This window comes from Tamandua tetradactyla, chromosome 1 (assembly GCF_023851605.1).
Source record: "Tamandua tetradactyla isolate mTamTet1 chromosome 1, mTamTet1.pri, whole genome shotgun sequence".
Taxonomy (NCBI): domain Eukaryota; kingdom Metazoa; phylum Chordata; class Mammalia; order Pilosa; family Myrmecophagidae; genus Tamandua; species Tamandua tetradactyla.
Window position 1 is genome coordinate 203,329,963 of NC_135327.1, and position 19,997 is coordinate 203,349,959.

General features: G+C 40.8%; 1 pseudogene; it reads right to left on the minus strand.

Moving 5' to 3' along the window:
• Window positions 1–18,362: 18,362 nt before the first annotated feature.
• Window positions 18,363–19,936, minus strand: LOC143674970 (E3 ubiquitin-protein ligase makorin-1 pseudogene; annotated as a pseudogene).
• Between the last annotated feature and the right edge of the window lie 61 nt (window positions 19,937–19,997).

A 19,997-nucleotide genomic window follows, 5' to 3' on the forward strand; every position in this document is an offset into this window, starting at 1 on the left:
CTAAATCTTCATTTTTTAAACTAAGATGTTTGAGTCTCTAGGTGTGTTCATCAGTCTGTGTTTTTAACAAGTGTCCCAGACAATTCTTCCCAGGTGACTTTAGGAAAACACATAGATAAATTAAAAAAAAAAAAAATCCTAAGAAACCCTAGGGTGGGGGGTTACAAAGTCTCCAACTGATGTGCCTAGAGTATGTTTCAGGTGTAGTGGTGAATGCTGATCCCCTCGGCTCCTGGGGCAGGGTGGAGTGGCTGGAGTGCCCAGGCCAGTTACCTCCAACCAATAATACTCTCGTTTAGGGCTCCTTAGAGTATGAACAGAACAGTGCAGAGAACTGTACCTCCCGCGGTCCCTCTGAAGGCAAGCACAACAAGGGACAGATGGCACTTAATACTTCGCTGTCCTGCTGTGAGTATGCCAAGAAGGGGTTCTGCTGACTGGATTTCTATTTCAGAAGCTAACTCCAGCATGAACAATAGGCCCATGAAACTTCAGGAGGAGTTTGGATTCCATGAACCCTAGGAACACTGACAACTCCCAATTTATATCTCCAGACTGCAACACTCCTCTGCATCCCAAACATTTTTTTAACCCGCTCAACACCTCCTACCCACAGCCAAACTGCTAAGTCGATATCAAACTCTCAAGTTTAGAGGGCACACAGGCCTCCACAAGACCATCACTTCTGATACCAACCGCAAGTTTGAGGATTCCCCAAGACCACGCTTAGGTTCAGTAATTCACTGGAAGGACTCAAAGAACTCACCAAAAGTAATTCTACTCAGAGTTATGGATTATTACAGGGAGAGCCTACAGATCAATCAGCCAAACAGAAGAAATATATAGGGCAGAGTCTGGAAGGGCTCCAAATGCAAAACTTCCGTTGTCCTCAACCATGGAGTCACTCAGCATTACTGTGCACACCAATGCGTGACAATGCACATGGAGTACTGCTAAACAAGGATGCTCACCCAAGCTTCAGTATCAAGAGCTTTTATTTGGGGCTTCATTATGTAGTCATGATTGATTATTGATTGCCCACATGGTTGATCTCAACCTCCAGATTGACTGATACTGTGTGGCCCAGAGCCCCCATGCTAAATTGCATGGCTTTTCTAGCATGGCCAGCCCCACCTTACACAGACACTCCTATCATGTGTGACATAGACTACCTACCTCCCAGAAGCCAAGGGCAAAGGCCAGACCTCTCTTTGCACAGGCCAAATTCTTTACTGTACTCCACCTCTGGGTTTTCTAACAGACATTCCAAACCTAATAAATCCAAGACTGACCACCTGATCTTTACTCCTCATCACTCTCCCCATCCCCATCCCACCTCATCTCTCCCCCCAAAACCAGTTCTCTGATCATCTTTCCCATCTGAAAAAGTGGCAGTTCCATTCTCCTAAATACTCAGTCCAAGATCACTGGCATCACCCTTCATCTCTCACTCACACCTCATGCCTACTGCATTACAAAGCCGATCAGCCCCTACTTTCAAAGCATCAGAAATCTGACAACTTCTTGCCACTATCTCTGCCTCATCCTGTTGCAATTCATCTCTTGCCTGAATTTTGCAATTGCTTTCTAAGTGTCCTCTCCATTCTGTCCTTACCTGACTTCTCTCCATTCTCAACTCAGTAGCCAAAGTTAACCTATACCCTAAGTTAAAACCCTACCCATGTGCAAAAACTTCCAGAGTTTTCCCATCACAGAATAAAAATTGGAGTCCTCACAATGGCCTGCACTGAGGATCTATATAACCTGTCACCACCTAACTGCATCTCTCCTGCTATCCTCCCTCTGAGAAACTCTGATCTACTCGATTCCTTGGTGTCCTTCCCCTGACCTCAAGCCTTTGCACATGTTCTCTCTAATTGAAACACTATTCCACATATAATTACATAGTTTGCTTACTTATTTTCTTCAGGCATTTCTTTGCCACATATCACCTTAGACCTTCCCGCTCTTAAAAATTGCAACCTCTCTGTCTCCAACACTTGCTGGCCCACTTCTCTTCTTTGTATTTTTCCCTATAGTACTAACTTCTGCCTGATATACTATGTATTTCACTCTTTTTTTTAAAATTTGGCTTGAGCAGTCTCTAGGAATTGAACCTGGGTCGCCCGCTTCTCAGGCGAAAATTCTACCACAGAGCTACCCTTACCCCACTCTATTTTGTTTTCTGTCTTCATCCTCCTCCCTCCCCCCACACTGGGATGTAAGTTTAATTAGGGTAGGAGTTTGTTTAATAAATGGCTGTATACCAAGCACTTAGAATAGTACTTAGCACTTAGTAGGTGCTCCATTCATTCACCAGATGAATGGATTTGCTCTATCTAAGAGGAAAGATATTCCTACCCAAGATAAATCTCAAGTTATTGCTCACACAAAGTTTCAGATTCTAAATCATTGTGCCCAGGCTAAAAACCCTTTTCGTGTATGAGTGCTTAAATATCTTTATAAGACTGTCCTAAACCTTCTAGCAACTATAAAGAGAACTGAGGGCGGGCCACGGTGGCTCAGCAGGCAAGGATGCTTGCCTGCCATGCCAAAGGACCTGGGTTCGATCCCCCGTGCCTGCCCATGTAAAAAATAAAAATAAAAAAATAAAGAGAACTGAATGGAGAGTGGGAAATGGCTCAGAGCAAATCCATCTCCAATCCATTGTCCCTTTTTTTTATGGTCAGTGTTTGTTTTGCCACTTTACTTCTCCAATCCACTCCTGTGTTGCCCACAAATCCTGCAGAAGTCTTTTTTTATTTTTAATTGCCTTCTCCTAAGGCTAACTCAGTAGTCTGCGTTGCAACCTTGTGTTCATAGACTATGAACAGGCACCATCTAGTGGTCAGACGTGAGTATGACATCCAGAAATGGGCTGATCTATGTGATCAAAACTGGTAAGTCAGGCCTCCCTGCTGGCTCTAGCATTCCTCATTCAAATTCCTCCTTTCCTTTACCAACAGCAGCAACAGGATCCTGTGTCTTTTCATATGACATGGCTATTAAAATGAAAGGAATATAAGACGTAACTTTTAAAAAATTTAAAGTTAGTTCCTCAAAATGTAAAACCTAGTTATACGAGCCAGCAATTCCACTTCTAGATAATTGAAATCATATGTTCACACAAAAACTTTTACACAAATGTTCATAGTGATGCAATTCTTAATAGCCAAAAAAATAAGAGCAACCTAAATGCCCATTAGCCATGTGATGGAATATTGTTCAGCCATTGAAGAAAGGAATGTGTGCTGATACGGTCTATGGCATGGATGAATCTTGAAAGCATTATACTGATTGAAATAAGCCAGACACAAAAGAACTATTGTGTGATTCTACTTAAATAAAATTCTTTAATAGGCAAATCCATAGAGACAGAAAGTAAAACAGCGATTGCCAGGGAGGGGAAGAGACATGTGGAGAGGCTGCTAATGGATATGGAGTTTCTTTTGTGGGTGGTGAAAATGTACTGGAATTAGATAGTGGCGATGGTTGTGCAACCTTTTGAAGAGATTAAAAAATACTGAATTGTACACTTTAAAAAGATGAATTGTATATACTGAACTGTATTTCAATGAAGCTGTTTTTTTAATCCCATTGCCTTATGTGATTATACCACAGAATTTCCAAACAGCTGAGGAATTGGTAGCACCACATACTGCTGGAAATAGGGACAAAAGAGAATGGAGGTTAAAACAAGAAGAATTGGTTGAAAGTCTAGAAGCAGAGTCCTACACACCTCTGCTGAGTCCAGCAACTGTTCCTCCCCTGAACCCCAAAATGACTGGTGTTTGTTCCCTGGAGACAATAAACCAGAGTGTCTCCTACCAAAGACTGCCAAAAACACAGAGAATAGGCAAGATGGAACAATTAGATACTGTTCTAGTCTGCTAGCTGCCAGAATGCAACACACCAGAGACAGATTGACTTTTAATAAAAGGGGATTTATTTTGTTAGTTCTTCAGAGGAAAGGCAGCTAACTTTCAACTGAGGTTCTTTCTTACATGGGAAGGCACAGTGTAATCTCTGCTGGCCTTCTCTCCAGGCCTCTGGGATCTAACAACTTTCCCTGGGGTGTTTTCTTTCTGCATCTCCAAAGGCCTGGGGTGAGCTGCGAGTGCTGAGATGAGGTGTGCTGAGCTGCTTGGGCTGTGCTATGTTGAGCTCTCTCAGTTAAGCGCCAGCCAATTAAATCAAACATCATTCATTACAGCAGGCGTGCCTCCTAGCTGACTGCAGATGTAATGAGCAACAGATTAGGTTCAGTACCATTTGACCGTACCATTGACTCATGTCCACAGCAGCAGAACTAGTACCTTCACCTGGCCAAGTTGACAACTGGATCTAACTACCACAGATACCAAAAACGTGACAGAAGCTGTAAATGAGTGAAAGGATCAGAGAAGAAATGCATTCCCTGAGCTCAGTGTTGACAAGCAAATTCAAAATTACTGGTTTGCAAGACAATTGCTACAATGTGGTTCCAGTTCTCTGGAAACAATTTTTATTCTCTAGATGCTCCTTTCTCTTTCTTTCTTTTCGTTTTTGGTTTTTGGTTGTTTTTTAGCATCCTGATTTTGTTCCATGGTTGCACTGCCTTATTTTTTCTTTTGTTATTTGGTTACTGTATTCATTTCCTCTTGCTGCTGTAGCATATTACTACAAATCGGCTTGAAACAACATGAATGTATTCTCTTCCTTCTGGAAGCTCTAGGGGAAGAATCCGTTTCCTTCCCTTTTCCAGCTTTTAGAGGCTGCCTGCTTTCCTTGGCTTGTGGCCCCTTCCTCCATCTTCAAAGCCATCAATGGCTAGCTAAGTCTTTCTCACATCACACCATTCTTGTACTCCTGCAGAAAAAGGTTCCTGCTCCTCCCTTTTATAAGGATTCTTGTGATTACACTGATTCTACCCAAATAATATAGGATATTCTCATTTCAAAATCCTTACTCACATCTGCAAAGTCCTTTTATCATGTAATATATTCACAGGTTCTGAAGATTTGGGCATCAACACCCTTTGGTCTCATCTACATATAGTTTTATTGAATCTATGTTTGTAAATAAGACCAAAGGGTGCTGACAACAAGATTCTCCCTCTTTGAAAGTTGGTATAGTAAAGGGTGAAATATGCAGCTCTGAAACTCACAATTTGGGTTCCATTTCCAACTCCAATATTGATAAACTTAGGCCAGTTACTTAAACTCTGTGACTCAGTTTTAGATTTGAAAAATAAGAGAGATGGGATCATATGTCAAATAGTTAAGCTGGTCATTATTATTACATATACAATTGTTTGTTTATGGGTCTACAATGTGAACACCTTGGGGACATGGACCCCACCTCCATCTCAAATATAAGCCAAGGTGTACATGGTGCCCTGAAGCAGCAAAGGCATGGAATAGAAATTTTTGAATGAATTTAGGAAAACTTAAAACCTTAAAGAAAACCTAAAGATAAGTCACCAACTGAAAGAAAATATTTTTTTAACTTTTTTTTAAATATTTTTATTGTAAAAACTTAACATACAAATGTACAAACGTTCTTGACATATAAACATTCCATGCATGCTGTACAATCAGTGGCTCATAATATATCACATAGTTGTGTATTCATCACCATGATCATTTTTTTGAACATTTGCATCATTGATTTCCTACCACTTTTTTTTTTATTAATTAACGGAAAAAAAGAAATTAACCCAACATTTAGAAATCACACCACTCTACACATGCAATCAGCAATTCTCAACATCATCACATAGATGTATGATCATCGTTTCTTAGTACATTTGCATCGGTTTAGCAACACAACAGAAAAAGATATAGAGTGTTAATATAGAGAAAAGAAATAAAAGTAATAATAATAGTAAAAAACAAACAAACAAAAAAAACCTATAGCTCAGATGCAGTTTCATTCAGTGTTTTAACATGATTACTTTACAATTAGGTATTATTGTGCTGTCCATTTTTGAGTTTTTGTACCTAGTCCTGTTGCACAGTCTGTATCCCTTCAGCTTCAATTACCCATTGTCTTACCCTGTTTCTAACTCCTGCTGGACCCTGTTACCAATGACATATTTCAAGTTTATTCTCGAATGTCCGTTCACATCAGTGGGACCATACAGTATTTGTCCTTTAGTTTTTGGCTGGACTCACTCAGCATAATGTTCTCTAGGTCCATCCATGTTATTACATGCTTCATAAGTTTATTCTGTCTTAAAGCTGCATAATATTCCATCGTGTGTATATACCACAGTTTGTTTAGCCATTCTTCTGTTAATGGACATTTTGGCTGTTTCCATCTCTTTGCAGAAAATATTTTCAATACACATAAGTGATAAAAGATTAATATAAAAAAGAAACATAAAGAATGTATAGAAACTCCTTCAAATCAATAGGAAATGTACAAACATACCAATGGAAAAAGGGGGGCTCGTCTCTGAAGAAGAAACCTGCAGCCAACAAACCATGAAGATACATTCAACATTATTAGCATCCAGTGAATGCAAATCAAATTTATGAAATACTATGTTACTCCTATTAGTAAAAAAAAATTCAATTCTGACAAAGTATCAAAGAGGATGTGGAGCCTCAGAATTTCTCAAACATTGCTCATAGGAGAATAAGTTGGTAATACCACTTGGAAAAACATTTGGCCTTAACTCCTAAAGTTCGACTGGTCTGTACCCTTACAATTCAGTAGTTCTATTACACTGGTATAGAACCTTGAAACTTCTGTCACATATACCCCCAGGAGACATGCATAAGAATTTTTTGGCAATACTGTTCACAATAGCAAAAACTTGGAAAACATAGATTCAATAAAACTGTATCTAAATGACACAAAGGGTGCTGAACACAAGATTGAGGGTTATGCTTACTTCGGGGAAGACATTGCATGGGGATGGACTAGATTGGGGACTATTTAATTGGCTGTAGGATATTGCCAAGAGCCAAGCTCTTTCTTTCTTTCTTCCTTCCTTCATTCCTTCCTTCCTTCCTTCCTTCCTTTCTCCCTCCCTCCCTCCCTCCCTCCCTGCCTCCCTCCCTCCCTCCCTTCCTTCCTTTCTTGATGGTAGGCTCAAGAGTGCTAAGGTGTTATTTGAAATTACTTAATGGATTAAACTGGGCCTTGCAAGAACCAATGATGAGTATATCATTAACCAAAGACTATAATTAATCTAATTTTGTGCACCTGAAATCAAAGAAGAAAGACTAAAGAATACACTTCACCTACCATAAGGGTGAGAAGCCAATGAAATAGTGCTTTTTTAAAAAATTTTTTATTAATTAAAAAAAAAAAATTACAAGAAGCACAAACATTCCCAACACATACACTCAGCAATTCACAATATCATCACATAGTTGCATATTCATCATCATGATCATTTCCCACACATTTGCATCAATTCAGAAAAAGATATAAAAAGACAACAGAAAAATAAAACAAAAACAGGAAAAAAAATTTTACATACCATAACCCTTTCTGCTTTCATTGATCACTAGCATTTCAAACTAAATTTATCTTAACATTTGTTCCACTGATTATTTATTTTTATTCCATATATTCTACTCATCTGTTCACAAGGTAGATAAAAGGAGCATCAGACACAAGGTTTTCACAATCACACAGTAACATTGTGAAAACTATATCATTATACAATCATCATCAAGAAACATGGCTACTGGAACACAGCTCTACATTTTCAGGCAGTTCCCTCCAGCCTCTCCATTACATCTTGAATAACAAGATGATATCTATTTGATGCATAAGAATAACCTCCAGGATAACCTCTTGACTCTGTTTGGAATCTCTCAGCCATTGGCACTTTGTCTCATTTCCCTCTTCCCCCTTTTGGTCAAGAAAGTTTTCTCAATCCCTTGATGCTAAATCTCAACTCTTTCTAGGTTTTTCTCAATCCCTCTATGCTGAGTCTCAGCTCATTCCAAGATCTCTATCCCACGTTGCCAGGAATGTCCACACCCCTGGGAGTCATGTCCCACGTAGAGAGGGGTAGAGTGGTGAGACTGCTCGTTGTGTTGGCTGGAGAGAGGGGCCACATCTGAGCAACAAAAGAGGCTCTCTTGAGGGTGACTCTTAGGCCTAAATTTTAAGTAGACTTGACCTATCCTTTGCGGGGTTAAGTTTCATATGAACAAACCCCAAGACTGGGGGCTCTGCCTATAGCTTTGGTTGTCCACACTGTTTGTGAGAATATCAGGAATTCAACTTGGGAAAGTTGAATTTCTCCCCGTTCTCACCATTCCCTGAAGAGGGCTTTGCAGATACTTTTCCACTCACTGATTGAATCACTCTGGGATTCAAGGGGCATCACTCTGGACAAAACAACAAAATCTCATGTCCCACCCGAGATTCCAAGTACTTATGACATTCAATCAAACTATCTACATAAGTTATATTAGGAAACGCACTAATCAAAATATTAATTTTGTAACAGATAAACATTTTTTGCTTTAGTCTCACACATAAGGGGACATTTTAAAATATTAATTACCATCTATTTTCAGCACCCTGCAATAATAACATTCCTTTGTTCTTCCTCATGCAAAAACATTTTTTAAATTGTACCTTGTACATTTCACTGTTATTATACACTCTAGGCATTCCTAGATTATATCATCTCAATCTTTAACATCTATCTTTCTGATTTCATTTATGTCCCCAGCCCTCCCCCCTCTGTCATTCTCACATGCAGCTTCATTCAGTGTTTTAACATAATTATATTACAGTTAGGTAGTATTGTGCTGTCCATTTCTGAGTTTTTGTATCCAGTCCTGTTGCACAGTCTGTATCCCTTCAGCTCCAATTACCCAATATCTTACCCTATTTCTATCTCCTGATGGTCTCTATTATGAACAAAATATTCCAAGTTTATTCACTAATGTCAGTTCATATCAACGAGACCATACAATATTTGTCCTTTAGTTTTTGGGTAGTCTCACTCAGCATAATGTTCTCTAGGTCCATCCATGTTATTACATGCTTCATAAGTTAAGCTGCATAATATTCCATCGTATGTATTTGTTTAGCCACTCATCTGTTGATGGGCATTTTGGCTGTTTCCATCTCTTTGCAATTGTAAATAATGCTGCTATAAACATTGGTGTGCAAATGTCAATTTGTGTCTTTGCCCTTATGTCCTCAGAGTAGATACCTAGCAATGGTATTGCTGGGTCATATGGCAATTCTATATTCAGCTTTTTGAGGAACCGCCAAACTGCCTTCCACAGTGGTTGCACCATTTGACATTCCCACCAACAGTGAATAAGTGTGCCTCTTTCTCCACATCCTCTCCAGCACTTTTCATTTTCTGTTTTGTTGATAATGGCCATTCTGGTAGGTGTGAGATGATATCTCATTGTGGTTTTGATTTGCATTTCTCTAATGGCCAGGGACATACTAGACCTTTATCTGATATGTCGTTTCCAAATATTGTCTCCCATTGTGTAGGCTGTCTTTTTACTTTCTTGATGAAGTTCTTTGATGCACAAAAGCCTTTAATTTTGAGGAGTTCCCATTTCTTTCTTTTTTTCTTCAGTGCTCTTGCTTTAGGTGTAAGGTCTATAAAACTGCCTCCAATTATAAGATTTTAAAGATATTTTCCTACATTTTCCTCTAACTGTTTTATGGTCTTAGACCTGATGTTTAGATCTTTGATCCATTTTGAGTTAACTTTTGTATAGGTTGTGAGGTATGGGTCCTCTTTCATTCTTTTGCATATGGATATCCAGTTCTCTAGGCACCATTTATTGAAAGACTGTTGTGTCCCCGGTGAGTTGGCTTGACTGCTTTATCAAAGATCAAATGTCCATAGATGAGAGGGTCTATATCTGAGCACTCTATTCGATTCCATTGGTCAATATATCTATCTTTATGCCAGTATCATGCTATTTTGACCACTGTGGCTTCATAATATGCCTTAAAGTCAGGCAACGTGAGACCTCCAGCTTCATTTTTTTCCCTCAAGATACTTTAAGCAATTCGAGGCACCCTGCCCTTCCAGATAAATTTGCTTATTGGTTTTTCTATTTCTGAAAAGTAAGTTGTTGGGATTTTTATTGATATTGCGTTGAATCTGTAAATCAATTTAGGTAGAATTGACATCTTAACTATATTTAGTCTTCCAATCCATGAACACGGTATGCCCTTCCATCTATTTAGGTCTTCTGTGATTTCTTTTAACAGTTTCTTGTAGTTTTCTTTGTATAGGTCTCTTTAGTTAAATTTATTCCTAAGTATTTTATTCTTTTAGTTGCAATTGTAAATGGAATTTGTTTCTTGATTCCCCCCTCAGATTGTTCATTACTAGTGTATAGAAACACTATAGATTTTTGAATGTTGATCTTGTAACCTGCCACTTTGCTGTACTCATTTATTAGCTCTAGTAGTTTTGCTGTGGATTTTTCAGGGTTTTCAACATATAGTATCATATCATCTGCAAACAGTGATAGTTTTACTTTTTCCTTTCCATTTTGATGCCTTGTATTTCTTTTTCTTGTCTAATTGCTCTGGCTAGAACTTCCAACACAATATTAAGTAACAATGGTGATAGTGGACATCCTTGTCTTGTTCCTGATCTTAGGGGGAAAGTTTTCAGTTTTTCCCCATTGAGGACGATATTAGCTGTGGGTTTTTCATATATTTCCTTTATCATTTTAAGGAAATTCCCTTATATTCTTATCCTTTGAAGTGTTTTCAACAGGAAAGGATGTTGAATTTTGTCAAATGCCTTCTCTGCATCAATTGAGATGATCATGTGATTTTTCTGCTTTGATTTGTTGATATGGTGTATTACATTAGTTGATTTTCTTATGTTGAACCATCCTTGCATACCTGGGACGAATCCTACTTGGTCATGATGTATAATTCTTTTAATGTGTTGCTGGATTCGATTTGCTAGAATTTTGTTGAGGATTTTTGCATCTATGTTCATTAGAGAGATTGGTCTGTAGTTTTCTTTTTTAGTAATATCTTTGCCTGGCTTTGGTATGAGGGTGATGTTGGCTTTGTAGAATGCATTAGGTAGCTTTCCCTCCACTTCAATTTTTTTGAAGAGTTTGAGCAGAGTTGGTACTAATTCTTTCTGGAATGTTTGGTAGAATTCACATGTGAAGCATCTGGTCCTGGACTTTTCTTTTTGGGAAGCTTTTGAATGACTGATTCAATTTCTTTACTTGTGATTGGTTTGTTGAGGTCATCTATTTCTTCTTGAGTCAAAGTTGGTTGTTCATGCCTTTCTAGGAAGTTGTCCATTTCATCTACATTGTTGTATTTATTTGCATAAAGTTGTTCATAGTATCCTGTTATTACCTCCTTTACTTCTGTGGGGTCAGTGGTTATGTCTCCTCTTCCATTTCTGATCTTATTTATTTGCAACCTCTCTCTTCTTCTTTTTGTCAATCTAGCTAAGGGCCCATCGATCTTATTGATTTTCTCATAGAACCAACTTCTGGTTTTATTGATTTTCTCAATTATTTTCATGTTCTCAATTTCACTTATTTCTGCTCTAATCTTTGTTATTTCTTTCCTTTTACTTGCTTTGGGGTTAGTTTGCTGTTCTTTCTCCAATTCTTCCAAGTGGACAGTTAATTTCTGTATTTTTGCCCTTTCTTCTTTTTTGATATAGGCATTTAGGGCAATAAATTTCCCTCTTAGCATTGCCTTTGCTGCATCCCATAAGTTTTGATATGTTGTGTTTTCATTTTCATTTGCCTCGAGATATTTACTGATTTCTCTTGTAATTTCTTCCTTGACCCACTGGTTGTTTAAGAGTGTGTTGTTCAGCCTCCACATATTTGTGAATTTTCTGGCACTTTGCTTATTATTGATTTCCAACTTCATTCCTTTATGATCTGAGAAAGTGTTTTGTATGATTTCAATCTTTTTAAATTTGTTGAGACTTGCTTTGTGACCCAGCATATGGTCTATCTTTGAGAATGATTCATGAGCACTTCAAAAAAGGTGTATCCTGCTTTTGTGGGGTATAATGCCCTATAAATATCTGTTAAGTCTAGCTCATTTATTGTAATATTCAAATTCTCTGTTTCTTTATTGATCCTCTCTCTAGATGTTCTGTCCTTTGATGACAGTGGGGAATTCAAGTTTCCAACTATTATGGTAGATGTGTCTATTTCCCTTTTCAGTGTTCTGCAGTGTTTGCCTCATGTATTTTGGGGCATTCTGGTTCGGTGCATAAATATTTATGATTGTTATGTCTTCATGTTGAATTGTTCCTTTTATTAGTAGATAGTATCCTTCTTAGTCTCTTTTAACTGTTTTACATTTGAAGTCTAATTTGTTGGATATTAGTATAGCTACTCCTGCTCTTTTCTGGCAGTTATTTGCATGAAATATCTTTTCCCAACCTTTCACTTTCAACCTATGTTTATCTTTGGGTCTAAGATGTGTTTCCTGTAGACAGCATATAGAAGGATCCTGTTTTTTAATCCATTCTTCCAGTCTGTGTCTTTTGATTGGGGATTTCAATCCATTAACATTTAGTGTTATTACTGTTTTGGGTAGTACTTTCCTCTACCATTTTGCCTTTTGTATTTTGTATGTCATATCTAATTTTCCTTCTTTCTACACTCTTCTACACACCCCTCTCTTCTGTCTTTTCATATCTGTCTCTAGTGCTCCCTTTAGTATTTCTTGTAGAGCTGGTCTCTTGGTCACAAATTCTCTCAGAGATTTTTTGTCTGAAAATGTTTTAATTTCACCCTCATTTTTGAAGGACAATTTTGCTGGGTATAGGATTCTTGGTTGGCAGTTTTTCTCTTTTAGTAATTTAAATATAGCATCCCACTGTCTTCTCACTTCCATGGTTTCTGCTGAGAAAATCTATGCATAGATTGGGTTTCCCTTGTATGTGATGGATTGCTTTTCTCTTGCTGCTTTCAAGATCCTCTCTTTCTCTTTGACCTCTGACATTCTGACTAGTAAGTGTCTTGGAGAATGTCTATTTGGATCTATTCTCTTTGGGGTTATGCTGCACTTCTTGGATCTGTAATTTTACATCTTTCATAAGAGTTGGGAAATTTTCAGTGATAATTTCTTCCATTAGTTTTTCTCCTCCTTTTCCCTTCTATTCTCCTTCCGGGACCCCCACAACACGTATATTTGTGTGCTTCATATTATCATTGATTCCCTGAGTCCCTGCTCATATTTTTCCATTTTTTCCCCTATAGTTTCTGTATCTTGTCGGATTTCGGATGTTTCGTCCTCTAGTTCACTAATCCTATGTTCTGTCTCTTGAAATCTACCATTGTAGGTTTCCATTGTTTTTTTCATCTCTTCTACTGTACCTTTCATCCCCATAAGTTCTGTGATTTGTTTTTTCAGATTTTCCATTTCTTCTTTTTGTTCGTTCCTTGCCTTCTTTATATCCTCCCTCAATTCATTGATTTGGTTTTTGATGAGGTTTTCCATGTCTGTTTGTATATTCTGAATTAGTTCTTTCAGCTCTTCTATCTTGTTTGAACTATTGGTTTGTTCCTTTGACTGGGCCATCTCTTCAATTTTTCTGGTGTGATTTGTTATTTTTTGCTGGTGTCTAGACATTTAATTACCTTAATTAGTTTATTCTGGTGATTTCTTTCACTTCTGTTACCTAGGGTTTTCTTGCTAGATGAATTTGTTGCCTATCTGTTCTTTGACCTTCAGTTCAGCTTTTTTCTGCACCTCTAGCTTAGGTTTTCTTTAACAGAGGATAATTTTTCAGCTCTTGTTTTCTTGTTTCTTGTCCTGCTTGTATGGTACCTTTTCCCTCCCCACCCTTAGGAGGGTCTACATAGGTATTATAGACTTGAGCCACGTTTTCCTGGACTAAACTGGCCTCCTATCAGGGGCAAGGAGTCACCTGCATCAGTTTTCCCTGAGAGTGAGACCCAGCAGTTTAAAAGACTTTCCTGTGAAGTCTCTGGGCTCTGTTTTTCTTATCCTGCCCAGCATGTAGTGCATCTGCCTTCGGGTCCCACCAGCAAAAGATGTTGCGGCACTTTTAACTTTGGAAGACTCTCCCTGCTGGGGGTGTGGTGGAGACAGAGGAGAGGTTGTAGGCTGGTTCTAATGGCTCCAAATTTCCAAGCCCTGGGGTCTGAGTTCCTTGATGGAGGGATTCCACCTGAGTTGTGCCTCCTGGGGAAGGCACAGGTGGGAGACAGCCTTGAAAGCAGCCCGTTTCTACCTATGCCTGGGGCAGTTGCAGCCTGAGAAGTCCTACCACTGAATCCAGAGGCTGCCAAGTCTCCGAAGAGACACAGTCACTAAAGCCTCCATTTCCTCCCCTTTCCTCTTTTTCCATGAGCCCAATGATCGACCTCTGCCTCGACCAGGTTTAGAGTCTCTTTCCTTTCCCTCTGGGAAGCTGCCTGTGGGGAGGGGTGCCAGGCACCAGCTGCCGCAGCTTGGGGAACTCACAGTTTTGGGGAGGCTTGCAGCCAGTCCAGCTGGTCTCGACTGGGGTACGCTGTGTGTCCGGTCATTGACGTGGTTCCAGGAGCTGTTCAGTACTGTTTCTGGTTATTTAGTAGTTGTTCTGGAGGATGAACTAAAACATGCACATTGCTAAGCCGCCATCTTGGCCCCTCCCCTCAAAATAGTGCTTTAATGTAGCATAGATAATCACACACAAAAAAATCTTTGGTTCTTGCAAGGCCCAGTATTATTACACCATGGCTTTACTTGCTCTCCCTCTCTCAACTCCACACCTAGTTCTTTTGCCTTCCCACCTTTCTTTTTAGGCTTCAGCCTCAACTCCTATTCTGCACTCCCTACTGCCATAGAATCCAAAGACTGTCCCAGTGTCCAGCAAGAAAATTACCTTCGCACCCTCACCCCATCACAACTCTTGACTCTGTTCAGAGTTGGTAGAAGTGAACTAGGAGGAATGTGCAATGAAATGAAACAATCCCTATACAACTCTCTCTGATAAATCCAAACAGTGTCTCATTTTAAAAGAGAATATCATATGGGTCTTTTGATTGACAGTATTCCAGATGGAGTAAGTTTTGGAAGAGTTTCTTTTTCACACATTTAGAGGACCTAGAGGGCCTTTCTAGCATCTCTTAAGTTGATCAACCCACTATAACCTTTTGTGAAGCAACCCTGAGTGGGATGGTGGTGGGATTCAGAGAGCACCTTAGGAGCTCAAGGGGCTTGAGGACAAGGGAGGACAGAGAGCAGTGAAAGTGAAAAGGTTCTTACAATGAGATTGTGAAAATCTCAAGCCATTTCATATGCAGAAAAATGAGCAAGATGAGGTCATAGTGGAGTGGGGGGAGGGGGTGCTGTTCTAGGAAAGGGAGAAGTGATGTGGACCTAGAGTGGACACAGCTGCTTGAGGACGGAGGCAGAGATTATAGTGAGGCTGCCACAGGCCAAGGAAAGCCCAAAGCCACCTGGAGCTGGAAGAGCGAGGGAAGATTCTTCCCTAGAGCCTAGAGGGAGCACAGCCCTGCTGACACCCTGACTTGTCCTAGCCTCTAGAACTGTGAGAGAATGAATCTTGTTGTTCCAAGCCACCCAGTTTGTGGTACTTTGTTAGACAAGCCCTAGATGGAAAGGGTAGAAGCTGGGACAGCAGTTACAAGGCCATCACAATTGTCCAGGTGAGAAAAGGATGGATCAGACCAGGACAGTAAGCAGTGACAAGGAGGAAGATTCTGGATATATTCTGAAGGCCAAGCTGACAGGATTTACTGATGAGTTGAATGTGGGCGTAGGAGAAAAAGAGGAGTAGAGGATGACTGTCTTCTGGCCACTAAGCCACTGTAAGAATAGCATTGCTTCTTCCTGAGATGGGAAGCCAGTGCCAGAGCAAGCTTGGGATGGGTAGGTCAGATCAGTTTGGGGCACGCTAAGCAGTTGGTGTCTGTTAGACATCCAAGTGCAGATGGTGAGGAGGCAGAGAAGAGGTGCATGCAGATGGAGAGGTGACCGGAGAGTTAGCATTTCAAAGACATGCAGGATCTGAAGCTGGGTAAGGAGAGAAGACAGAGACAGAGGAGGATGGACGGCTCCATGCTGAGGGGTTCTCTAAAGGATAGATACCTGGACCTCAAAGAGAAACCAGCAAAGGAAGGAGCAGCCAGGGATGGAGAAGACAATCAACAGAATGTGCTATCTTGGAAGCCAAATGAAGAAAGTGTTCCAAGAATGAGAAGGCCAACTAAAAAGTGTACAAATCGTGATTCAGTGGTAGAATGCTCGCCTTCCATGCAGAAGGCCTGGGTTTGAGTCCCGGACCATGCACCCCACCCCCACAAAAGTAAACAAATCAATTTTCCAGGTGTTTTATCTACACAAGCCCAAACAATAGTTCTGCCTTCACCTCTCTCTTGGGAGGTGAACTCACTGCCCTTCCCCCTACGTGGGACATGACTCCCAGGGGTATAAATCTCCCTGGCAATGTGGAACATGACTCCTCGGATGAGCCTGCCTGGCACCATAGCAATGAGAAAGCCTTCTTCATCAAAAGGGGGAAGAAAATGAAACAAAATAAAGTTTCAGTGGCTGAGAGATTTCAAACAAAGTCAAGAGGTTATCCTGGCAGTTATTCCTAACATATCATATAGATATCCCTTCTATTTGGAATAGCTAGAAGAAAATACCTGAAACTGTTGAACTGTATTCCAATAGCTTAGTTTTTGAAGACAGTTGTATAATATATAGCTTTTACAATACGACCATGTGATTATGAAAACCTTGTTTCTGATACTCCATTTATTCAGGGTACAGGCAGATCAGTAAAAAAAATAAAGACAAAAATAAATAAATAATAGGAAGGGATAAGGGGGTGGTTTCATTTTTATTTTTATTCTTATACATATTTTTTGAAGTAATAAAAATGTTCAAAAGTTGATTGTGGTGATGAATGCACAACTATATGATGAATCTGTGAACCACTGATTGTATACTTTGGATGATTATAGGGTATGTGAATATATCTCAGTAAAATTGCATTAAAAATATTAGTCTGCCTTCAGACCCATTCTCTCGTTCCCTCACCTCCTCCTGTTTCCTAAATGTTGCCTTCCTGGGTCAGTCTATTTAAAATGGTAAACCAGTAAACTTGGGCCATCTTCTTGCCTGTTTTCTTCCCCTTAGCTTTCAAAACCACCTAATTTATTGTGTTTTAGTCTTTGAGTTTATTGTCTTCTTCCCCAGCTAGACTGTAAGCACCACAAGTACAGGGATTTTGTGTCTTTGGGTCACTCTTGTACCCCAGTCCAGAGAGTGCATGGCACGTAGTAGATACTCAGTAAGCAGTTGTTGCCCGAGATGAGGCTCCAAGGAAAACAGTCTGTCCTCAGGATGCTGATCCCCTGGGCTCAGCCTCTGCAGGGCCTGCAGAGTGTGGGCTGCACATCTTCTAATCTCTACTTCCGGTTATTTGCACTAAATATATCTTTCTTTCATTGATATTATTAGAATTCTTAATTTTAGCTTTTGTCTTGTAGCTGAAATCTGGAGGCTGAAAACACAAGGCAAGTTGGTTCTGATAGCATCTGAGGAAGGAACACAAGGACAGAGGGGTCACTCTTAAGCGTAAGGCTCTGCCTTACCAGTGCAAGACTGCAAGGGGAGGACATGGCCCTCACAGCTTTTAGAATTTGGAGTTCTAGGGGCCTGTAAGGTGGGAGGCTAGAATTGTTGGGACGCCACTTTCCAGTCACCCTCTTAGTTCCACCATCCTACCTACAGGCCCCAAGGGAGTGGACAGAGGTACTTATTCACACACTAATTAATGGTTAGGCAGCCAACAACTGTGTCTGTGTGAGGGGAGCACTGGCCCCACTGCTTCAGGGCAATAGTTCTGTGGAGGCTCATCTCAGTTCAGTTGCTGCCCTCTCTCTGGTCAGAGGGCCTGTGTCATATTTCAGAGGAGAGCCTGAGCTTGGGAGACAATCCTGAGCTCGGCTGGTGCCAGGGAGCTCGAGGATCTCCCAGGGGCTGGGCTCCCCTGGCTTCCTCTGTGAGACCACTGAGTCTCATGAAGAGGGGGCCGGCTGTCCGAGTTGAGGAGGGGTACACCCGGACACTGGAATCTCCCTGGAACACATGGACACCAACTGCCCTGGTTCCACTGCCCACGCGGGCATGGAGCTCAGGAGCCTCCAGCTGGTTCCCACGCCCTGCTGCCAGCTGTGTGGAAGGAGCGCTAATAATCTGTTGGTGCCTAACGTGTCCCCTCTGCAGCCACGCAGAATCCTGGGGGCGGGGTGGGGGGAGCGCTAGCAGGACTCACTAATGAGACTGGCAACTGGCAGGGTGAGTAAAGGGGAGCAGTCAGCATTCAAAGAGCAAATTCTCGTCAGCGCTGCACTCTTCACAAGGCTGTAAATTTGGGGCAAGTTACTTAATGCCTCGGGGCCTCAGTTTCTCCATCTGAAAAATATAGGTTGAGCCACATCAGCATTTTCCACGGATGTTTTTTGTTTTGGGTTTTTTTTTTTCGTTTAAATAAATTTATTTCTTGTAACTTTGCTCTGTTTAGATTATGTAGTTTTGTTCAGTTATGAGAACAATCTTTAAAGGATGGTGGATCATTGGCTAGCTTAATGGATGGAATAGGAAAGTGGAAAATGTAAAACGTCAGGAAACATACATTCAAAGCTAGGTAAATTTGTTCACTGAGCCTAAATTGGCTAACCCATTAAACACAATCTCCTCAGAAAAAGCACGAAGATTCAATAACTGATACATAGAGTTTCCTCATTCAAATAAAAGTAGATATTCCAACTAATCTAGAAGTTAGCTGAAATACAAAGAAGAAATCCCAATTAGAATACCCCAGTTTCAAGATAAAATGCATGCATTTAAATGAGGTCCATCTGGTTGAAAGTTGGCACAAGATACTAAATTCTTCCCCAGAATAGAAAGCACAAACGAAGATTGGGGAGGAGTCTCACTTTATGATCTTGCTCTCAAATTGCTTAGCGCTCCTCCACTTGCGAATACACTTGAGACAGTAGGTGTGGTTGCAGTTGGAGAGAATTCCAAAGCTGCGCTCACTGGGGTTGGCTTTCTCATAGACAACCTCCATGCAGATTCCACAAACCATGTCTTTACTGAGCTGGACAGAAAATGAGAGCTCCATGTCCTTCTCATGGGCCTCAATGCAAGATTTTATATGTTGGGATCTCTAGGCAGCATCCATTAGATGTAGGACCTACAGCCCACACATATCACATGAATCTCCATGGAGATACACACAGTTCTCCCCATATGGGCACTCTCCCATTGCAGCATAGGGGTAAAGCTGCTTCTTTGTTTCCACAGAGAATCTTTGTTTCCACAGAGAATCTTCCTCTGATTCTTCCTTGGTCACTGAGCCCTGCGGGGGTGCTTCAGTGTAGGAAGGGGCAGTACTGCCACAGTAGGGTTGCCCAGGAACAAACTCAATGGCATTCACCCAGTCTTCTGTTCCTGCTCCTATGGTTGCAAAGTTTGAATTTCTTGACTCAGCTTCACCCCCACTCATTTCAACAAGAGGTCCGACTACCGGTGAGAGACTTGAGGAAGCAGCAAAGGATGACTTTGCAGTTAGCTCTGCAGCAGTTGCTTCTTCCTGTTTCAATGGCTTGCTATGTTCATATCTGCAGTGGTCTCTGTAAATACAGTACCCTTGCTGAAAATACTTGCAAACTACACCATAAGGACTGTCAGAGAGGTCATGTGAGTAGCGACAGTTATCTCCTTCCTTACAAATCCCATACATAAAATACCTGCAGGTGACCTGTTTAGTCCAGCCGCCCCTACTACCATCGCTGTCACCTCCCCCTCCTCCCGCCCCCAGGGACAGGGAAGCGACTGTGGGGATAGGGATGGGGGAGGCCGCTGCCATCGCAGCCGCTGCTGCTGCTACTCCCGATCCTGATGTTGCGGCTGTTGTTCCGGGAGCTGCAGGCTCCGCCTTTCCTGTTTGTCCCACACAGCCCTGGCACCGGAACTTCCGGGATCGCATAGTTCCGGTC